Consider the following 22,411-nt stretch of genomic DNA (forward strand, 5'->3'; position numbering starts at 1 on the left):
TACCCTGTTGGAGCCCCTGGGCTTATAGCATCCTGCTTTTCGAACTAGGGCTGTAACTTAATGATAATAGTTATAATAATAATAATAGTCTGTTTACTAGATTATAAAATAGGTTTCATTAAAAAGTCCCAAATGAACAAATATGTGTAGGTAAATAACTTATAACAGTATGAAGAACTCTATTATTATTATTATTATTATTATTATTATTATTATTATTATTATTATTATTATTATTATTATTATTATTATTCGCTTAACTACAACCCTAGTTGGAAAAGCAGGATGCTATAAGCCCCCCAAGGGCTCCAACAGGTAAAATAGCCCAGTGAGGAAAGGGAATAAGGAAATAAACTACAAGAAAAGTTTAAGAACAGAATTAATAACAGAATTAATCTTTCATATATAAACTAGAAAAAACTTTAATATAACAAAAAAAGGAGAAACAAGATTGAATAGTATGCCTGAGTGTATATCTCTATGATTTAAGAAAGATAATATTAGCTAAACTTATTCAAAACTAAAAAAAAAAAAAACATAATAGAGAGAACTATAGAAACGAAGTGTGTAGTGGAAGTCCCTGATTGGTTGAAGCAAATCTTGGACTTTGTCAACCAATTTTAGGGAATTTGTCCCCAAATGGGGAAATTTTAGCTGTTAGAAGCACACAATTGGGATATTTGCATTTTGTTAAGTATTACTTGTGTATGAACCTCAATACGATTACAATTGCATAAAGATATCTTTCAGAGCACATATTATTAGTAACTCTGGTTGGAAAAGCAAGAGGCTTTAAGCCCAAGGGCTCCAACAGGGGAAAATTGTCCACTGAGGAAAGGAAATAAGAAAACTCAAAAAAAAAAAAAAAAAAAAAAAAAAAACCCGTTTGAGAAAATCTATATTTCGTTAGTGGTTTCATAAACACATTGATTAAGGGTAAATATATAGTTTATTATTTTTATATAAAAGGCAACAGAATATAATTTGTATTATCATCTTAAAGTATGTAAAATGTTAAAGAATACCAGGGGGAAAATACCTCTGATCTAGGGATATTTTACTACTTGTCTAGGGATGTTTTGGATAGCTCTAGAAGAAGATTCAGTCTGCCATAGACACGGTCAGAAAAGGACGTGTTTTTTAACTGGTGCTGTGAAAAAATTTAAGTGAAAGGGTAAGAAGTCACTTAATGGGTTTATTTATTTATTTTCTGTTTAATAAATTTAAATGTTTAAATGTTAGATATTTGAAAAACCCAGTTATTTCCTTTAGAAGGTCTTAAATTGGCGAAAGAAATTTTAAACTGGTATTTGTAAAAATTGGTTTTTAGCTCCTGTAAAGGTCCTAATTTGTGAATGGTTATTGCATGAGACTTTCCAAGTGGCTTTTTGTATTATTAATGTGGTTTTGGGTTCAATAAGGAACAGCATAATTGATTTTAATCACAGTTAATAAATAAATTTAATAATTACCAGAACCTGTTTGCCCAAAAAGACTAAAATTCTCTATTGGCGTCAGACAGGAATTTAGAAGGCCTTATCTTAGTAAAGTCTGGTCAATGTTCTATTAAAAAAATTAATACGTTTTAATTACACATTTCCTTTATAAATGAAGATAAATTGATAGATTTTTCCCCTTTTAAGATGTTGTGATTATTATTATTATTATTATTATTATTATTATTATTATTATTATTATTATTATTATTATTATTATTATTATTAATACTACCAGCTAAGTTACAACCCTAGCTGGAAAAGCAAGATGCTATAAGCCCAAGGGTTCCAACAGGGAAAAATAGCCCAGTGAGGAAAGGAAATGAGAAAATAGTAAGAAAAACTGGTATAAATTGTGCTTATTCTTTTAACTTGCGAAAGTGTATAAAGGATCCATCCATGTTATAGGTAATAGGTGTGTATTGTGTATGAATACCCACACAAAACAGTTCATCAGTTGATATATATACAGTGTATATAATAGACAAATTAATTGATCATTGTACCTATTGAAAATTAACCCTTAGAACTAGTTCATCGTGCACGTCTTATCAGTTATCATTCATTTGTAAGGAAGCAAACACAATCCTTCATGAAAATGAACAATTATTTGTTTTACATATCTTCCTTTGGTCTCAGTTATAGGTAGCCTTAGGAAATTAAACATTTTAACAGCTCTGATTTTATTTTTGGTGAAGTATATTATCTGGTTGAAGATTCCTTCTCTGTCTACAGCCCAGTTTAACAGCTGTTGGAAATATCAGCCACCTTTACCAAGTTTGATCTCTCTCTCTCTCTCTCTCTCTTCTCTCTCTCATCTCTCTCTCTCTCTCAAATCCTGTCAGGAAACTACGAGCTGATGGTGAATCTCCTCACCAATATAGGCTCTCTCTCTCTCTCTCTCATATCAATGCTACGAACTCAATGCCTTTTTAATGTCTCTCTCTCTCTCTCTCTCTCTCTCTCTCTCTCTCTCTCATATCAATGCTACGAACTCAATGCCTTTTTAATGTCTCTCTCTCTCTCTCTCTCTCTCTCACTCTCTCTCATATCAATGCTACGAACTCAATGCCTTTTTAATGTCTCTCTCTCTCTCTCTCTCTCTCTCTCTCTCTCTCATATCAATGCTACGAACTCAATGCCTATAGTTAAGGGTTGTTTGATTTCGGTGTTTCTGCAACATTGTTGACCACTTTGCAATATTTTTAGTAAATTGCAACCTAACATTGACATCCAATTAAAGTAGCAAGATGGGTAAAACTACCAAGGTATTTTATATACATATAATTGTAATACCATTTTTTCTTTAACTATTCTCGAGCGTAAACTAGGGAACCCTTTTGACCAGCTTAATCAAGAATCATCACTTTTCGTTTATATAATCATATTTTTATATAGAATTGTCTATAGATTTTAGTATATAAGTGTTTTGATAAGTACATCCATAGCTACTAGACTCACTCTCTCTCTCTCTCTCTCTCTCTCTCTCTCTCTCCTTGTTATTACAATAACTACTACTACTACATGTACTCTCTCTCTCTCTCGTCTCTCTCTCTCTCTCTCTCTCTCTCTCTGTCCTTAAATATAGCATTTGATTAAGTTGGTCTTATGCCAGCACAGGTACTTAAACAGAGGCTAGTTTAGACCTCTGGACACAGACATGTCTATGTGAAATTCACTAAAAAGAAAAGCATGAAATGTAGGTTTTAAAAAAAGCATAAGTGAAAACTATGTTTTTTGGGAAAAAAAAATTCTGAAGTTTTTTTCTCCTGCCAAATCTTCAACTCGATTCATCTCTGTCATTTCTGGGCCAAATGACTTGAAATTTGGCACACAGATCGAGTGGACAGATACCCATATGCGTTATATCTTTTTATACATATCTTTAAAATAATTTGATTGATTTTTTGCAATTTTGGTCTCCTGTGTCCTGGTATTACTACCGAATGACCTGAAATTTTGCATGGAGGTGCCTTAGGTAGATACCAATTGGATGCCAATAACATTTGCGCCGTACGTTTGTTCAAAATGGTTATTTTTTTCCATTTTTGGTACATTTTTAGACCAACTATATTCATTTTCGCCTCCAGTATCCTCATATTCACACCAAATGACCTGAAATTTCGCAAGAGGTTACCTTGGATATATGTCCATTGCTTATATTTACTTTTAGGGGTTTATTTCTCGCCCTCCATCAGACACTAAGAGTCTGTTCAGGCGGGCCTTGGTGTGTGTGAAAATAATTGCTTTCCAGTTAATATTTTGCTCTGTATCTTTTCAGTTGTTCGCTAGCATTTGTATTCAGGCTTAATAGTTTTCATGTCACTATTATAACACTTTCCAAAGAGATAAGACTTCAGGTTTTTCTTGAAAGCTGCCACATTTTTGCTATTCTTGACATCTTGGGTGTAAGTTCATTTTCTTCTGTCTACATTACTTCAAAATTATTAATTTTGAATGATTTTTTTTTTGCTGTTTTTTGACAAAAGGGCATTTTTTGGTCCCATGCCCTGGTATTTAAGCCATATGACCTGAAATTTGGTATGGAAATACCTATAATATATGCCCACAGGACGTTATCCACAGGTTTTGTATTATTATTATTATTATTACTAGCCAAGCTACAACCCTAATTGGAAAAGCAAGATGCTACAACCCCAAGGGCTCCAACAGGGAAAAAATAGCCCAGTGAGGAAAGGAAATAAGGAAATAAATACACCACATCAGAAAGATTTCTTGAGGGGTGTGTGATTTCGGTCATTTCTGACCAAAAATGTGAATTAGGAGATAAATATAGGCCAGGAGGGAGATAGAGTGAAATATGATGTTTTTATGCTCAACAGACTGACATTAGTCTTTTTATAGTTTATATATGATTTTTTTTTATTTTTCTAAAAATATTTTAATTGTTCATCATTTCTCATAGCGTATATTTCCTTATTTTATTTCCTCACTGTGCTATTTTTTTCTTGTTGGAGCCCCTGGGCTTATAGCATCTTGCTTTTCAAATTAGGGTTGTAGCTTGGCTTTTAATAATAATAATAATAATAATAATAATAATAATAATAATAATGATAATAATAATAATAATTTCCTTGGCAAATGTTGCCTTTCTCATTGCATTTATTTTGTTTTAAACCACTTTTTTTTTTTTTTTTTTTTTTTTTTTTTGCTTTATAATGACCTCATTAGTTATGCCTTTAACACTTCCCAAATGTGTGTGTGTTGGGTGGGAGAGATTTCCTGGCATTTCGACCAGTTGGACAAAATTGGTTTTCTGCAGATTTGCTGGTTCTAACGGTGTCAGTGAGGAAATGAATAGGTTTTTAATAATATTATGAAGACTTATTTGGTGATAAAGTCTTCACTAATTATAAAGTTAGGCCTGAAAGATTATTTCATTTTGTTTTGATTTATTCTCAGTTATTGAATGTTTATAAGTGTTTTTCTTTGAGAGCGTCAATAATATCTTTATTCTTTGTAGACTAATCAACTTGGGCCAAAGGTGTGACCGTAACTCTTTACAGTTATAACCTATTCACCCAGTTTAACTTTTCCAAGGTTGTGTATAAAAAAAAGTGTTTTCGTTAATGGAATATACAGCGTGTAATAATGTATATCATTATTTGAAAGTGTTTAGGAACAGAATTCAATAGTAGATGGTTTTAATCAGGCCTGTGTTTCTCAGTGACATAGTTGGCAATCTTTGACGGACTGCTTATCTGGCAATAATTGTGGGTTTTCTTGAATCATAGAAGATATTGACATGTGTATAGTAGTGCTAAGAAATCTCCCTCTTGCAGGCCACTGTCAATTGCCTCTTAAACAGTTTGTCCTGATGCGATGCGAAATTTTGTTTTTATCTTAAAACTGGGAAACGATTCAGGTCGAGTATTTTATCCACACTGTATTAATGACTTGACTGGCTGACTTTGACCTGTTTTCCTGGTCATATCACACATGGAAACCTTATGCCCCCTGACAGGACCTACAAGATCTGTTTGTCCTATACAGAGTACTTAGAGTATCACACAGCGTATTCCACATTAATATCTACATCCACATTATCGAAGCACTTGGAAACAAGAAAATCTATTTCTCGAAAGCCATTATTTTGTTTAAGGTCATTTTAAATTGGAATGAATTTCGTGTTGAATTCATTATGTTATGCAATGCATCTTGGGTATTGCGAGGATGTGGTCACGCTATGATGACTAATTTGGTGTTATGTTTTATTCTTAAATATCTATAATTATATCTCGACGGTGTATTGTTCTTCAGCTGCCTTAACTGAACACGACTCGTTTTAGCGCCACTGGTGGGAGACTGATAGTAGGGATCAGTGTAATCATATATGAAACTCGCGTGATGATCTAAGTTAGTCATGATAGCAATTTGAGATTGTTCGTCTTATATTGGTTGCTTCGGTTGCTTTACTATTCCAGTGAGAGAGAGAGAGAGAGAGAGAGAGAGAGAGAGAGAGAGAGAGAGAGAGAGAGAGAGAGAGAGAGAGAGAGTGAATGAGAGAGAGTGAGAGAGTGAGTGTGGTGTTCTTGGCCTTTTATCAATGGTAGAGGTTTCATTAATTATTTTGTAGTCAAGATAAGAAGGAAAATATCGAAGTGTTGAATATTTCCGACAGAAACTGGTAGCCATTCTTCGTTTTAAACAATTTTGTCTTTTTAATTTGTGCGAATATTCCGCCTTTCCGAAGACGACGGCTGTTCATAATATCGAAATTACAGGGCTAATCGATAATTTCGTCTTATAATTGGTTGATAATTACGAGAAGGGGCCTTTTATAAGTAGATAATTTATTATTATTATTATTATTATTATTATTATTATTATTATTATTATTATTATTAAATGCTAAGCTACAACCCTAGTTGGAAAAGCAGGATGCTATAAACCCAGGGGCCCCAACAGGGAAAATAGCCCAGTGAGGAAAGGAAATGAGAAAATAAGGAAAAATCAAATATTTTAGGAATGGTAACAATATTCAAATAAATATTTCCTATTTAAACAATAAAAACTTTTAAGTGAACAAGAGGAAGAGGAACTAGATAGAAAAGTGTGCCCGAGTGTACCCTCAAGCAAGAGATCTCTAACCCAAGGCAGTGTAAGACCATGGTACAGAGGCTATGGCACTACTCAAGACTAGAGAACAATGGTTTGATTTTGGAGTGTCCTCCTCCTAGAAGAGCTGCTTACCATAGCTAAAGTGTCTCTTCTACCCTTACCAAGAGGAAAGTACCCAGGAATTATCAGTGCCATTTTCGAAGAGAGCGTAATTTTTTTTCTACAAGAAAAAGTAGTTTTTTTTCCTAGGTTACATTGCTCTGTAATACAGTAAAATAATACCGTTCTAAATATACTCTTACGTTTATATATTGAAAGTGACTTTCTCAATAGCGTAAACCAAGTCTAAATGACTTACATATCTAACCCATTTGCTGTTATAAATAAGGCTCCGTAAATATATAAAAGATATGGAAAATATATATATATATATATATATATATATATATATATATACAGTATATATATATATATATATATATATATATATATATATATATATATATATATATATATATACAGTATATATATATATATATATATATATATATATATATATATATATATATATATATATATTTATATATTTATATATTTATATATATATATATATATATATATATATATACAGTGTATATATATATATATATATATATATATATATATATATATATATATAATATATATATATACTGTACATACATCGTATGAATACCAACACGTTAACAAAGGTATTTTGAGTTAATGCAAATATATATTTTAATAGAAATAGTATGAAAATTTAGCACATCCTTCAGCCGTCTCCGTTAACAATTTCGTTGGTGTTCAGGTTAAGTTATGGCCCTTAATTTGTTTTAACATTATTGAATAACCAAATTTAATTTTCCTTGAAATAATTACTTAAATTATTGCTGTAATAGTATTATTATTGTAGCCTACTAAGCTTTTCACGTAAGTTTTTAGAATGGTTTAAATTTTTATTTTTATTTTTTAGAAAATTTCTATTATTAATTATTGGAGTTACGCTTAACTCGCTCCAATTAACCGGAATTTCACTGTTTATTATTATTATTATTATTATTATTATTATTTTGATTATTATTATTATTTTGATTATTATTATTATTGTTGTTGTTGTTGTTGTTGTTGTTGTTGGTGGTGGTGTTGTTGGTGTTATTATTGTTATCATTATTATTATTATTATTATTATTATTATTATTATTATTATTATCATTATTATTATTATTATTATTATTATTATTATTATTATTGTTTATATTATTGTTATTATTGTTGTTGTTGTTGTTGTTATTTTTGGTTTGTGTCCAATTTTCCTGGACACAAATTATTTTGCATATGGCAATTTTTCAATGTGACCAGTAAGTTTGCTCTTATATACAATGTGGTATTGAATGCAGGACAAAGGCCTCAGCATATTCTCATTATTCATGTCCTTGGTTTGCCCATTTAAACCCCTGTTCTAGCCAGGGCAGATTGGGGATCGTTGGGAGATTTTCGTCTGATTTCTCACAGCAAACCATCCTAGTATGTGTGGTTTTGACTAGTATAGCATTGCTGATCATAGCGATGTCATTATTATTATTACTTGCTCGGCTACAACCCTAGTTGGAAAAGTAGGATAATGGAAGCCCAAGGGCTCCAACAAGGAAAAAAATAGCCCAGTGAGGAGAGGAAATGAGGAAATAAACTACATGGAAAGAATTAATAATTGTACCTTAACTAATAATAATAATGATAATGCTTTGGCTTTTCACGGAACATTTAGGATGTGTTTTAGTATTAGGAATTTACTTTTTACCCGGAATATTTGCAAATTGTGGGTATGTACAGTAGCTGTGTTAGTTTCCCGGCGGTAATTTACGTTTTTTACGATCATATACCGTTTATTAACACAGTACAGAGACCATTTACTTTGTTTTACTTTGCCGATTTAGGGTTAACAATTTTTTTTTCTTTTTTTGTCAATTTTTGCTGGAAACATACGACGAACGAATATTGTCCGGTTATTATTATTATTATTATTATTATTATTATTATTATTATTATTATTATTATTATTATTATTATTATTATTATTATTATTATTAGCTAAGCTACAACCCTAGTTGGAAAAGCAAGATGCTATAAGTCCAAAGGCTCCAACAGGGAAAAAATAGCCCAGTGAGGAAAGGAAATAAGGAAATGAATAAACGATATATGAATTATTATTATTATTATTATTATTATTATTATTATTATTATTATTATTATTATTATTACTAGCTAAGCTACAACCCTAGTTGGAAAAGCAAGATGCTATAAGTCCAAAGGCTCCAACAGGGAAAAATAGCCAAGTGAGGAAAGGAAATAAGGAAATGAATAAACGATATAAGAATTGATGAACAATTGAAATAAAACATTTAACAAAAAAAAACACATTTAAAAGATATTTCATATATAAACTATAAAAAGACTTATGTCAGTCTATTCAACATAACATTTCCTGTAAGTTTGAACTTATTTCTCTTCTTGTTTTGTTAAAGTATTTATAGTTTATATAGGAAATATTTATTGTCATCTTGTTACTGTTCTTAAAATATTTTGTTTCTTTCCTCACTGGGCTATTTTCCCTGTTGGGGCCCCTGGGCTTAGAGCACCCTGCTTTTCTAACTAGGGCTTTAGCTTAGCAATTAATGATAATGATTATAATACTGATTCAACTACCCGATTAGGAAGATCATTCCATAACTTGACACAGATGGGATAAAACTTTGGTTGTGTATTTTCGAAGGTTTCGTCTTTCGTAACAATAATAATATAATATCAGTTTTGTTGTTACTGTTTTTAGAATGATTTATTGTCAATTTGTTCTCATTTATATATTTCCTTATTTCCTTTCCTCACTGGGCTATTTTTCCCAATTGGAGCCCTTGGGCTTATAGCATCTTGCTTTTCCAACTGGGGTTGTAGCTTGGCTAATAATAATAATAATAATAATAATAATAATAATAATAATAATAATAATAAAAATGTGATATTACGGTCACCAACCCGTAAAAGATAATAACAAGGTAAGGTAAAATTACGGTCGCCTGTATTTTACTGAAATACGTTTGAGAACTATATATTTACGTAGAATATTTGATAAAAATTACGGTTTTTTTTCTAAGTGTTAATTTTTCCACCGATCACATTTATGCAATTCAAAATATCAGAGTTGAAGAAATCCCATCTAAACAGTATTTATTTAAACGCATCAAAGCGTTCATTCGACTTTCAAACAATGTAGAAACGACTTCAGAAATCATTAATAACTCCAATGTGTTTTCATTCATCATCATCATCTCCTCCTACGCCTATTGACGCAAAGGGCCTCGGTTAGATTTCGCCAGTCGTCCTTATCTTGAGCTTTTAAATCAACACTTCTAACTGATGTTAATTCATTCATTGTCACACCAAATAACCAATCACTGAAGCGTTCTTTCATTGACATTATCTTAAGATTGTCCAAATTGAGACAGTGGTCGTGATCGGAGAATCAAATTGATGGTTTGGGTATTTCTCTCTCTCTCTCTCTCTCTCTCTCTCTCTCTCTCCTCTCTCTCTCTCTCTCTCTCTCTCTCTCTCTCTCATATCAATGCTACGAACTCAATGCCTTTTTAATGAGTCTCTCTCTCTCTCTCTCTCTCTCTCTCTCTCTCTCTCTCTCTCTCTCTCTCTCTCTCTCTCATATCAATGCTACGAACTCAATGCTTTTTTAATGAGTCTCTCTCTCTCTCTCTCTCTCTCTCTCTCTCTCTCTCTCTCTCTCTCTCTCTCTCTCATATCAATGCTACGAACTCAATGCCTTTTTAATGAGTCTCTCTCTCTCTCTCTCTCTCTCTCTCTCTCTCTCTCTCTCTCTCTCTCTCTCTCTCTCTCTCTCAAGAAGAAAATAATTACTGAAATTTCTAAAAACGATGGACGATTATTCAGTCCAAAAATCAATCAGAAAACACGATTTTTTTCCTAAAATACCATCGCTGATCAAATCTGAATAAGATCCTAATTAAATTATTTAAATTTCGGTCTATAGACAACAGTAGTTCGCTCATTATATATGGCATAACGCTTACCTGAAGGGCTATTGGTTCTAAATTTGTTTTTTTTCGGTCTGTCAAAGCAAAGGTTTTTACCCTTAGTTTTGCCCATGTTGGGAAGGTGGGTAAACATGTCTACAGTGTTACGTAAATGTAAAGGTAATTGTTAAATTAGTTCCATTTTAGACTGTTTCTAAGCAATCTACGTTTTGTAGTGGCTGATGTGGTAACGTGTATAAATACCTAGGTTAGTTAAGATTCCAGTAATCCATATAATGACAGACCTATGTCCTTTAAAGGTTTAAAGGCCGCTCATGAATGGCAGAGGCAAGGGACAGTGACATTGCCCTATCAAGCAGGACAATGCCCTAGAGACTGACCATATATGATCAGCGCCCAAGCCTCCTCTCCACCCAAGCTAGGACCAGGGAGAGCCAGGCAGTGGCTGCTGATGACTCAGCAGGTAGACCTATAGGCTTCCCCAAAACCCCATATCCTTAGCTCACAAGGATGGTGAGGTTACAGACACCAGAAGAAACTATCGAGCTTGAGCATGCCTCGAACCCCATGCCAGCAGAACGCCAGGAGGGAACGTTACCAATAGGCTACCACAACAAGGTCGATAGTTTTTGTGTTGTCTGCAACCATACCATCCTTCCAAGCTAAGAATGAAAGGAGGGGGATGGCTATTGATCTATCTGGCGAGCCATATGCAGTCAGTGCCTGGTCCTCCCTGGTCCTAGCTTAATGGATTCATACATTTTTGCCTATACAATCTGGCACTGGAGCCTGGGAGGTCAATTATAACACCCGTTTGACGGGAGGCGGGGTGAGGTACGATTTCAGTGGGGGGACTAGGTGGGGTGAGGTACGATTGGGGACTCTAGGTGGGGTGAGGTACGAAGTTTCTAGGTGGGGTGAGGTACGATTTCAGTGGGGATTCTAGGTGGGGTGAGGTACGATTTCAGTGGGGGGACTAGGTGGGGTGAGGTACGATTTCAGTGGGGGGACTAGGTGGGGTGAGGTACGATTTCAGTGGGGACTCTAGGTGGGGTGAGGTACGATTTCAGTGGGGACTCTAGGTGGGGTGAGGTACGATTTCAGTGGGGACTCTAGGTGGGGTGAGGTACGATTTCAGTGGGGACTCTAGGTGGGGTGAGGTACGATTTCAGTGGGGACTCTAGGTGGGGTGAGGTACGATTTCAGTGGGGACTCTAGGTGGGGAGAGGTACGATTTCAGTGGGCACTCTTTGCATATCATAATCAGTTTCATACTTGATCCTTATTATGTATTTATCTTTTTTGCAGATATTGTAATAGACTGCCAACTGAAATGAAGGACCTAAAGGGAGCAATTGAATTTAAGAAGAAACTAAGGACATTACTTTTCACAAGATCATATGATTTGGAAGATGCTACAATCAAAGAATTGTATAAAGTTATAATGAAAATGTTTCGTTTGATGATTAATATGGACCCAAAGAGAAGTAGTTCACTCGACTTCAGTGGAGGGTTGGATCTAAACCCTAAACAAGTAAGAGTAGGGTTCCCCTGCAGTATAGGACCTGAAAAGCGTCCCTTGAAGTAAGGTAAATAAAGAGGGTATTACTGAGACTTTGAAATTAACTATTTTTTTGTAATTATCAAACCCAGTCTTTAATGATGGTCCCCCAGGAGAGACAAGTTTGCATCTCATTTATTAATACATCTTGTATTCTGTGAATCTAAATATCCTTTTGTGTCTCCTGGCTGGTGACGTCTGCATGTGGAAACCTGGCGGTGGTACATATTAAAGGATTTCGACTCCTTTAATGTAACGCAAGCATGTGGCATCAGTACTGACTGGTTGCGTAGATTTCAATACTTGATATTTCAGTCATTTAATCTTTTTTTAGTTTATCGTGTCTGTTAAATGTATTGGTGATAACTTTTCAGATGTTAATAGAAAAGGTTTCATCATTTGACTGGTAAGAAAAAAATTTGAGATTGAATAATAACTATTTTTATAGGAATAATAATGGTACTGAGTTATTACCGAGTCTATTTTCACTGTGGTATCTCTCTCTCTCTCTCTCTCTCTCTCTCTCTCTCTCTCTCTCTCTCTCTCTCTCTCTCTCTCTCTCTCTCTCTCTCTCTCGTTGGACGATTTGCCATACTGCTGTCTTTTCTGCCTCCTTTCTTCCACCCTGTTGTCCGACCTCTCTTAATACACTATGTAGTAGAACGTATGTATATTCCCTTGGCAGTGTATGACCCCTATCCCCTGGAGCTAATGATCTCAATTGATAAATGCAGTCTTTAGAGGGGCAGGATAACAAGTCTAGCCGTATTCATTTGCTGAGCTGAGCAAGAACTCTTTAATTTCCTGTTTGATTCAGGGATCCCTCCAAGTGTTCCTATGATATTTTCTTATTGTTGACAATTCTTCTTCACTTTAGAGGTTACTGCACTCTAATTGTTCTGTGGTTGCTTTCCTCTTGGTAAGGGTAGAAGAGACACTTTAGCTGTGGTAAGCAGCTCTTCTAGGAGGAGAAGGAGAAGGTAGTGCCATAGCCTCAATACCATGGTCTTCCACTGTCTTTGGATAGAGTTCTCTTGCTTGAGGGTACACTCGGGCACACTATTCTATCTTATTTCTTTTCCTCTTGTTTTGTTAAGTTTTTCATGGTTTATGTAGAAGATATTTATTTTAATGTTACTCTTAAAATATTTTGTTGTAATTTTTTTTTTTTCCTTTCCTCACAGGGTTATTTTCCCTGTTGGGCACCTTGGGCTTATAACATCCTGCTTTTCCAACTAGGGTTGTATCTTAGCAAGTAATAATAATATTAAGTTTACATCTTCAGTGAGATTTTAACCCTAATGTACAAGATTGAACTTAAGGTATATGCATATCAGTGTTTTCTTAATTGCTCATCGAATCTTCTAGAGTTTTTATGATTGCAATTGCTTGCAAGACAAAGAAAGGCATTGCTTGATAGGATTTAGGGAGTGCTGCTGCATATATAACAAGGTCTTTGAACTGTTTATTTATATCAGAGTTTAATGTGCTGCTGATGAAGTCATGTTTTGTGTTTTAATGTGTTCAGGTGTGCAAAGGGTTTCCCTGATCAGGGCTTTTAGGGAGATGTGGTCTGCCAGCACAGAGCATCATTAACTAAACTTGTTAGTTTTGCAAGTAGAGACGTTGCAAGATCAGCTTAAGTATACTGAAGTCCTTAAATATAAACTATTCTTTGTTATTAGTTCCAACAGACTTGCCCCCTCAATCACAAATATTAAGGTCAGTACTACACAATATTTTAGATGTTTTATTCCAGCTATGACTATATAGTGGAAAGACAGTTGAATCTTTGTAACTTCAGATGTTTTTATGTTCAACAGGCTGACACAACTCTCTTTTTATAGTTGATATATACCAGATCTATCAGTCACTACTTTTCATATAGTTTATTTCCATATTTCCTTTCCTCACTGGGCTATTTTCCCTGTTGGAACTTTTGGGCTTATAGCATCCTGCTTTTCCAACTAGAGTTGTATCTTAGTAACGATAATAACAATAATCTATAATGCAATGTTTTATGTCAAGGGAAACATGCCAGTCTGCATTAATGACTTGTTTCCAATGGTGAAGTGTTGTGTATATCTGGTGAGCTATAAAGTCTGGGAATCAGGGTGAGACACCCCATCAGTTTTTCCTACCCAGGTTGTAACTTATCTAATCAGAACACCAGTTTAGCAACGAGACAAATCAGGCAGCAGTGTGTCATGGCTGTGAAAGCTGGCTATCAACACACTGCCAGGGCAGGCACTACAGAAAATAGGAGGAGAGATTCTCTCCTCCTCATTCCTGGGTTGACAAGGAGGGGAGGTTTTAGTTGTGGTAGCCTATGAACTGTAATAATAATAATAATAATAATAATAATAATAATAATAATAATAATAATAATAATAATAATAATAATAATAATAATAATAATAATAATAGTGTCCAACACAAAAGTGATTATTGGCTATTGCCTTGAAATTGACTTTTATGCCTGAAAAGAAAAGACTGCTAATCTGTTTTCCCTTTTCCAGATCTGATGGAGTGAGGTCGCCAACCAGCTGTTAAGTGCAAGTGCACTTCAACTATATCACAGTTCCCACTTCCCTTCTCTCATCTGCCTGTCCAACTTACCTTGGGTTTGCTCCCTGTTGCACGTGAGTTCTGATTGGCCTCCTAGGACCCTGGCTAAAGTAAAGCTACTCACAGGTCTGGTAGCTGCCTGGTCCTCGTATACACCGACTTCCCTGTCGTTATAACAAGTAAGGTTGATTTTCCTTTTGGGTCATCTGATCATGCTTTGATTTCATTAGTGGTAAAGACAGAACAACCTGTCCCTAATGTATATTTTAATGTAAGATTTATATAAAATCTCAGACTGGAATGATATATAAGTGATTTTTTCTAACATGAATTGGTCACAATTGTATGGTAGTGTTGAGCCTATTTGGGCTATTTTCCCTGTCTGAATCCTCAAGCTTATAGCTTTCCCAACTAGGATTGTAGCTTAGCAAGTAATAATAGTAATCTAGTCAACATAATCGGTAAGCGTAGCACTTTAGATGCGTTAAGGTACCGAGTGAAGGACAAACCATGTTTTAATGATGATTGTTGACGTGGTCATTTGGAGAGGCAGGAGGCATATCATCTTTGGCAGGGTAACAGATCAGATTTGACTTTGAATAACTATACTCGGGTAAGAACTGTTGTTCAGAGTTTATGCTTCAACTGAAAAGGGATGCAATTTAACTAGAAAAGACGCCCTTTCTGGTACAACACAGGAGCATATGTGGTGGTCTACCCTTAAATCTGCACTCTTTGGTGTAGACAACAATTCCTCCTTTACTTAAACTAACTGGCTCAGTCACGCATTGTCCAAAGCAAAAGATAACACTTTTGGCTGATGTGTTTGACAGTAAACAGAGTAATGAAAAACTTGGTCTTCCGCATTCCTGTTTTCCTAAGGCTGAACTAACTAACTTTAGCTCTTTGATCTTGTGAAATTAAAGCTCTCTTAAATGACCTTGATGCTCATGGAGGTGTAGACCCAAATGGTATTTTTCCTTTGCTTTTTATAAAGACTAGATTTCTTAACTCCAAAGTTAATTGTTATTTCCCACAAGTTAGGATAAGGTTCTTTTAGCACTTGTTGAAGATTGGTAATGTTACTCTATTATGTAAATGTATTTGCGGTAGCTCTAGTCAAGCTGTGATTACCGCCCATTTTCCGTCGCCCCCATTTTATCTAAAGTTTTTGAACGACTTTTGGCAAATTGTCTAGATATGACTGCTGAGATTGATCATCTGTTCCCTAGTCCTGAAATTAGGCTTTGAGAGGCCTTGGAGCATGTGATGCCCTTCTTATAAATCTCCAATGCTGTACAGAAATCCCTTGATTGTGATAAGAGAGTTCGTATGATTGGCATCAATTTTAGTGCTGCCTTAAACCTTGTTAATCATGAGGCACTTCTTTTCAAACTAAAAACAGTTGGGAGTGGGGTGTCTTTATTTACCATTATTATTGAATTCTTAAGTAATATATTGCAAAGAGTTGTTGTTGATGGGCACCATATTGAGTAAAGGAATATATCCGGTGTTTCTCAGGGTAGTGTTCTTGGCCCATTACTTCTCGTACTCAATACACATGTGGTTTCGCCTAGAACTCAAGTTTGTTGCAAGTATAGATTTTTTGCTTCAATATAATCTCCTGAATGTAGATCTTGGGTTGCTGAATCTCTAGATAGAGAACTAGGTACAATTAGTATATGGTGCAAATTATGGGGCATGAAGTTAAACCCCAACAAAACTCTAGGTTTGATTGTAAGTAGGTCGAAGACTGTCACCTCAACATCCAGATTTCTGCATTGATAATGTTTCTTTAACTAAATACGACTCTTTGAATTTTGGGTGTGATACTTGTAGCAAATTTACTTTTGAGAAACATTTTCAATCTGTTTTTCAATTGAACAATTAATAGCATATTGAGAAAGTCTTAAAATTTTTTATAATTTATTCTGAAGAAGTGTTTTAATTCTTTCATTTTACCTTGTTTCGAATATTGTTCTCCTGTCTGGTCTTTAGCTGCTGATTCTCATCTTAATTTATTGTACAAAAACTGGCGGTTTATTGAATTTCTTATTCTTGATTTAGATATTAATCTCTGGCACAGTCATTCAGCTAGTTCTTTATGCATAATGCATAACATTTTTCATAACTCTGACCAATCTTTGCATCCAGATCTTCCTGGACAGTACCCTGCTGCTCGTAATACTAGATATTATGTAGTTAATTCTAACAGTCTTGCCTTCTCCATGAAAAATCTCAATAATACACGGTATTCTAGAAGTTTTATTCCTGCTGTGAACCAGATTGTGGAATGATATTCTTAATCAGGTAGTTGAATGGGTGGAACCTGAATAGTTCATTTATGAAATATCTATTTTAATGTTGTTACTGTTCTTAAAATATCAATTTCTTTTCTTTTCCTCACTGAGCTATTTTTCCATGTTGGAGCCCTTGGGCATAAAGCACATTGCTTTTACAACAAGGGTTGTATCTTAGCTATCAATAATAATAATAATAATAATAATAATAATAATAATAATAATAATAATAATAATAATAATAATAATAATAACAACAATGTTGTGTTGTATGTGCAATGTCTAAAATGTAATTCAGCTAAAAGTATGAGAATACTAATATATTTATTTTCTTTCAGAATTATATACCTGTGTTCCAAGTTTTCAAGAAGATACGTTAACAGTACTGGAGAGATTCTCTTCACTAATTACAGGTAAGGTGTTCATATGGAAATGTGACTGTTTTATTTCAGGTACTATTGACTCTTAGAGTATCATAAAATACATTAACACAAACCAAAATTGTGAAATTCATTCTAATTATTAAAGTCTTCCTTCACCTAATGAGTTATCCTAAACATTTGCTTCTTTCCTTTTTAATCGCAAAAGTCCTCTGATAATTATGACTAAGCCCTTCGTCATGACAGCCATACAGATCCTACTAAGAAATTGTGAAATATTAATTTTTTTCATACATTGTCTCAACTTGAACTTGCCCATATGTCCATGTCTGTCATGCACAATTATACATATTGTGATTGCACCATTCACATAAAATATGTATACATATACTTCTTTATCCATACACCAGCAAAATAATACTACCCCACAAAGAACTAGCAAATCTCCTAATTTCGCCTAGCGTACCATTGCCATGTATAAAAATGCCAACCTATTTTGGATTCCAAAACTAACAATATTTTTGTATCTTTCATCATTCCTTGCATGGGCATCATTTTCATACTTGTGATCTTTCACTACTCCAAACACATCTTCCTATTATAACCTTTCATTTGCCTATCTCATTTTCTGTTTGTTTTTCTTTTTTCTTAAGAATCGAAAAACTCGCGCGCACACTGTTAGGAACAATTGCAAGAACTTCATCCATACCACATATTCCTTTATAGTCTCATCCCCAAACTTCTTCCATGCTGAAGTGTCCAGTCTGTATCTCATTTTTCACCATATGTGCTGCTTCAAACGCATTTTTCTATGCCTTACGCCGGTTTTTATTCTTCTCACATTTATACTTCTGTCTTGAAGATCATGCACTATTGTCACTGAATACTTACATATTGTTACACACAGTCATAAACTCGCTAAAGTCTCACTCACTATTCTGTCTTCTCTCAATGAATTAATATACAAACTTTCCTATATGATCTGCCACTATTATTATACATTTATATTACTTTATAGTATGATTACCGCCACTGATAATAGTTCATTTATATTTTTCCCTTATGACAATCAACTCGCGTATTAATATCCTCTTTAGCTATTGTAAGCAGGTCTTCAAGGAGAAACACACTCCAAAATCAAACCATTGTTCTCTAGTTTTGAGTAGTGCCATAGCCTCTGTACCATGGACTTCCACTGTCTTGGGTTAAAAGAGCTCTCTTGCTTGAGGGTACAGTTGGGCACACTATTCTATCAAATTTTTCCTCCTCTTGTTTTGTTAAAGTTTTCATAGTTTATAAAGAAAATATTTATGTTAATGTTGTTACTGTTCTTATTTTTTTTCCTTGTTTCCTTTCCTCACTTGGCTATTTTCCCTGATGGGTCCCCTGGGCTTATAACATCCTGCTTTTCCAACTAGGGTTGTAGCTTAGCAAGTAATAATAATAATAATAATAATAATAATAATAATAATAATAATAATAATAATAATAATAATAATGATTTTTTTTTTCACACACCAAGGCCCGCCTGAACAGACTTTGTGTCTGACGGAGGGCGAGAAATAAACCCGTAAAAAAAGATGATGATAATAACACAATATGCATTAGCAAACCTTTTTGGGGATTACAAAAACAGTATCATTCTCCAACCATCTACTCAAACCATGATTATTTTTCAAACTCCAGTATTTACTTTGTTGAACCCTCTTCAAGCTCTTTTTCATTGAACCATACTTCTATTAATTCCTGAGATATTCTTTCTCATATGGCAATTGCTTTTATATACAGTTTTACACTAACTACAATTCAACATAAGCACATGTATTGTGCTCTGCAGTACACACTTTAGTTTTCTAGTTCACCCCTTTTAGCCTTACCTGCTACTCGCATTGCTTTGTACATCCTGGAGGAGATGTATAAAGGTGGCTACAGTTATAAAGTAATCCTGTTCTAGATTTGTGATCCATTGACCATTATTCCAAAAAGGATTAATTCTCTTATCTGTACTCCATCCTTTATACCTCAGTTCACCACATACAAAACCATTTTAATATGCTTTTTCTTTCACAATCCTTTCCCTGACCAATCTCACTGCAACCAAAACAGGCAACCAATGACCATCTACCTGTCACACCCTCTTTTCTGTACATCATCTGTCCTTCCAACTCTCTGATTTACACTTCTATTTTTATTTACCCCAGCATAATAGATTCTTTAGCTATGGTAAGCAGCTCTTCAAGGACACTCCAAAATCAAACCTTTGTTCTCTAGTCTTGGGTAGTACCATAGCCTCTGTACCATGGCCTTTCACTGTCTTGGGTTAGAGTTCTCTTGCTTGCTAGAAGAGTCTCTTTAACTATGGTAAGGAACTTTTCTGGGAGAAGGATACTCCAAAATCAAACCATTGTTCTCTAGTCTTGGGTAGTACCATAGCCTCTGTACCATGGCCTTTCACTGTCTTGGGCTAGAGTTCTCTTGCTTGAGGATACACTCGGGCACATTATTCTATCTTATTTCTCTTCCTCTTGCTTTGTTACTTTTTATAGTTTATATAATAAATATTTATTCTAATGTTATTACTGTTTTTGAAATATTTAATTTTTCCTTGTTTACTCTCCTGTCTGGGGTATTTTCCTTGTTGGAGCCCCTGGGATTATAGCATCCTGATTTTCCAACTGGGATTGTAGCTTAGCAAGTAATAATTTTTTTCTTCTGGGGACCTTGGTTGACAGGTGTGTGTTAGCATCCTATTTCCTCTAAACTGTCAGGTTCTGGGAAATCATTTCTTTTTTAATGCTCTCTCTCTCTCTCTCTCTCTCTCTCTCTCTCTCTCTCTCTCTCTCTCTCTCTCTCTCTCTCTCTCTCTCTCTCTCTCTCTCTCTTAACAGTAACACAGTAAACGAGTTCAAGAATAAGTTAGACAAGCTCATAAGAACTTTCTAAATGCTTAAAGTAAATCACTCTACCCAAGATCATATGGAGACTCCGTGGATGGACTAAAAAGTCTCTCTCTCTCTCTCTCTCTCTCTCTCTCTCTCTCTCTCTCTCTCTCTCTCTCTCTCTCTCTCTGTTTGTGTGCATATTACCAGGGGAGCAAGAGGGCGTTGAATGGATAACTTGTGCTGTCAAAGTTTGGTGTCGTTTTTCGTAAATTAGGGTCCTTATAGAATGCATTTTGCTTGGTCAAGCTTCTGGGAATTTTGTAGAGACGTCTACATAGGGATAGTTTTGAGATGATCCACAAGCTAATTTTTGCTGCAATAGACAATAAGGGATATCATTGTTTTTAAAGAAATTACTTTGTCTAATTATGACAGTTTAAGCTGTTAATGTAATGAAAGATAGAAGAATTATTTTTTTTTTAATATCCATTACATTATATATCAGCATCTATGGTACTTGCCAAAGACTACATTATCAGGTGTATATAAAGTCTGTTTTCGAAAATATTGTTGCAATATTTCTGTTATATAGTAATGGTACATAACATTTACTAGTACATCCTGTTACACGATTTGTACATCCTCTGGAAGGACATATTTAAAGTATCAATTTGACTTACTATATAAGACTTCATTGTTCTCTTAATAACAGGAAAATGAAGAGGAAATATGCACATTTGTGTTGTAAGGCAATCAAAAGATTTGTTTTAAGCTTAGACTTTTGTGGAAATTTTTATATTTTGCTTCAACAAACCACAAAAAAAAAAAAAAAATTATACTATTAGTAAGAACTTTTACATTACATTTCATTGTCGGTTTCTTACGAATTTTTTAAATATAAAGAAGTCAATGTTTGTTATTAGCAAGAATCAGCTTCGTCTGTATATAGCCCTTGAAAAAGTTGGTGCCTTTCTTTGACAGTGACAGCCAAGAAAAGGAACATTTTTATTCTTGCTGCAGACGCAAATCTCCGCACGCTGATTTTTGCACATGCACCTTAAACTTATTCCCAGATTAGCTGTGATACTGGAGTCAGTGTTGCTGAGATTTTTTTTTTTTTTGCAGAGACCAGCCATATGATGTGCAGTTAACCATTTTAGGTTTGCTTTACGTGAGGACTTGCTTATGATTGTTGCAATAGCAGAATGTTGGGTATGTTGTAGAAGAGGGTCTTCTGCTTGTGGAAGGCTTTAATAGTCTGGATTTAGCTATTAGAGTTTTGTCTCTGTAATTCAACCAATGATAGCTCAGTGCCGCCTGATGCATGAACTACTAAGGACAGGCAAGATTGCATCAGCTCGTCACTGATAATCTGCAACTGCATATCTCTAAAAAATAATATCAGAGGATTAAAAAGCATCTGCCCTATACATTGCCACAACTTTTTTTTGCCAAGTCAGTAGAAAAATATCATCCTCTTTACCTGGAAATGCATAAAAGAATGGTAACAAGTTGCATTTGTCCTTATCTAATTAAATGAATGTATCATGGCTACGAATAAATGTCTCAAGATCTATTAAAACTCTTAAATTGGTCAAGGAAGTTATTGCTCTGTAACATTACCAGAATGATAACATCTATGCCATTGGAAGGAATGACAATACGATTTGCACCTAATTCTTCAGCACTGTAAATTGTATTGAGGATGGTTCGGTTGCCAGCTTCCCTGCGAGTTGGTCCATGTGTGGTGATGTCTCTCATTCCCTTTTCTTCAAAAAATAAACATTTTTTACTTCTTTATAAAGGCTTGATACAGGTCGAGATGAACTGGACAACATGAAATCCCTGAAGGTAGGCACTGAAAGGTGATTCTGGATATTATATAACTCCAGTAATCCTGATTTTATTTTGCCTTGTCTTTTCAATTGCACTTAGACTGGGAAGTTGATCATATATAGTAGAGCAGAATTGAATGTTTGATGTTTATTGGGACATCTTGAAGAAGGGTGTATCTGTAGCCCTGTTTTACATCTGAATTTTTGGTTTGGGTGAAAGGACCACTT

General features: G+C 34.4%; 1 long non-coding RNA gene across 2 annotated transcripts in view; it reads left to right on the forward strand.

The window, feature by feature from the left end:
* Nucleotides 1–17,506, forward strand: part of LOC137637350 (uncharacterized) — a 33,214-nt gene extending 15,708 nt beyond the window's left edge. The window contains exons 3-5 of one of the 2 annotated variants that reach the window (XR_011043580.1): nt 11,966–12,246; nt 14,738–14,965; nt 17,425–17,506. This is a non-coding gene — a long non-coding RNA (uncharacterized lncRNA). The remainder of the gene's footprint in view (nt 1–11,965; nt 12,247–14,737; nt 14,966–17,424) is intronic. The other variant, XR_011043581.1, reaches the window with a different exon arrangement.
* Nucleotides 17,507–22,411: the final 4,905 nt, after the last annotated feature.

Source organism: Palaemon carinicauda, unplaced genomic scaffold (genome assembly GCF_036898095.1).
Source record: "Palaemon carinicauda isolate YSFRI2023 unplaced genomic scaffold, ASM3689809v2 scaffold673, whole genome shotgun sequence".
NCBI classification, from domain to species: domain Eukaryota; kingdom Metazoa; phylum Arthropoda; class Malacostraca; order Decapoda; family Palaemonidae; genus Palaemon; species Palaemon carinicauda.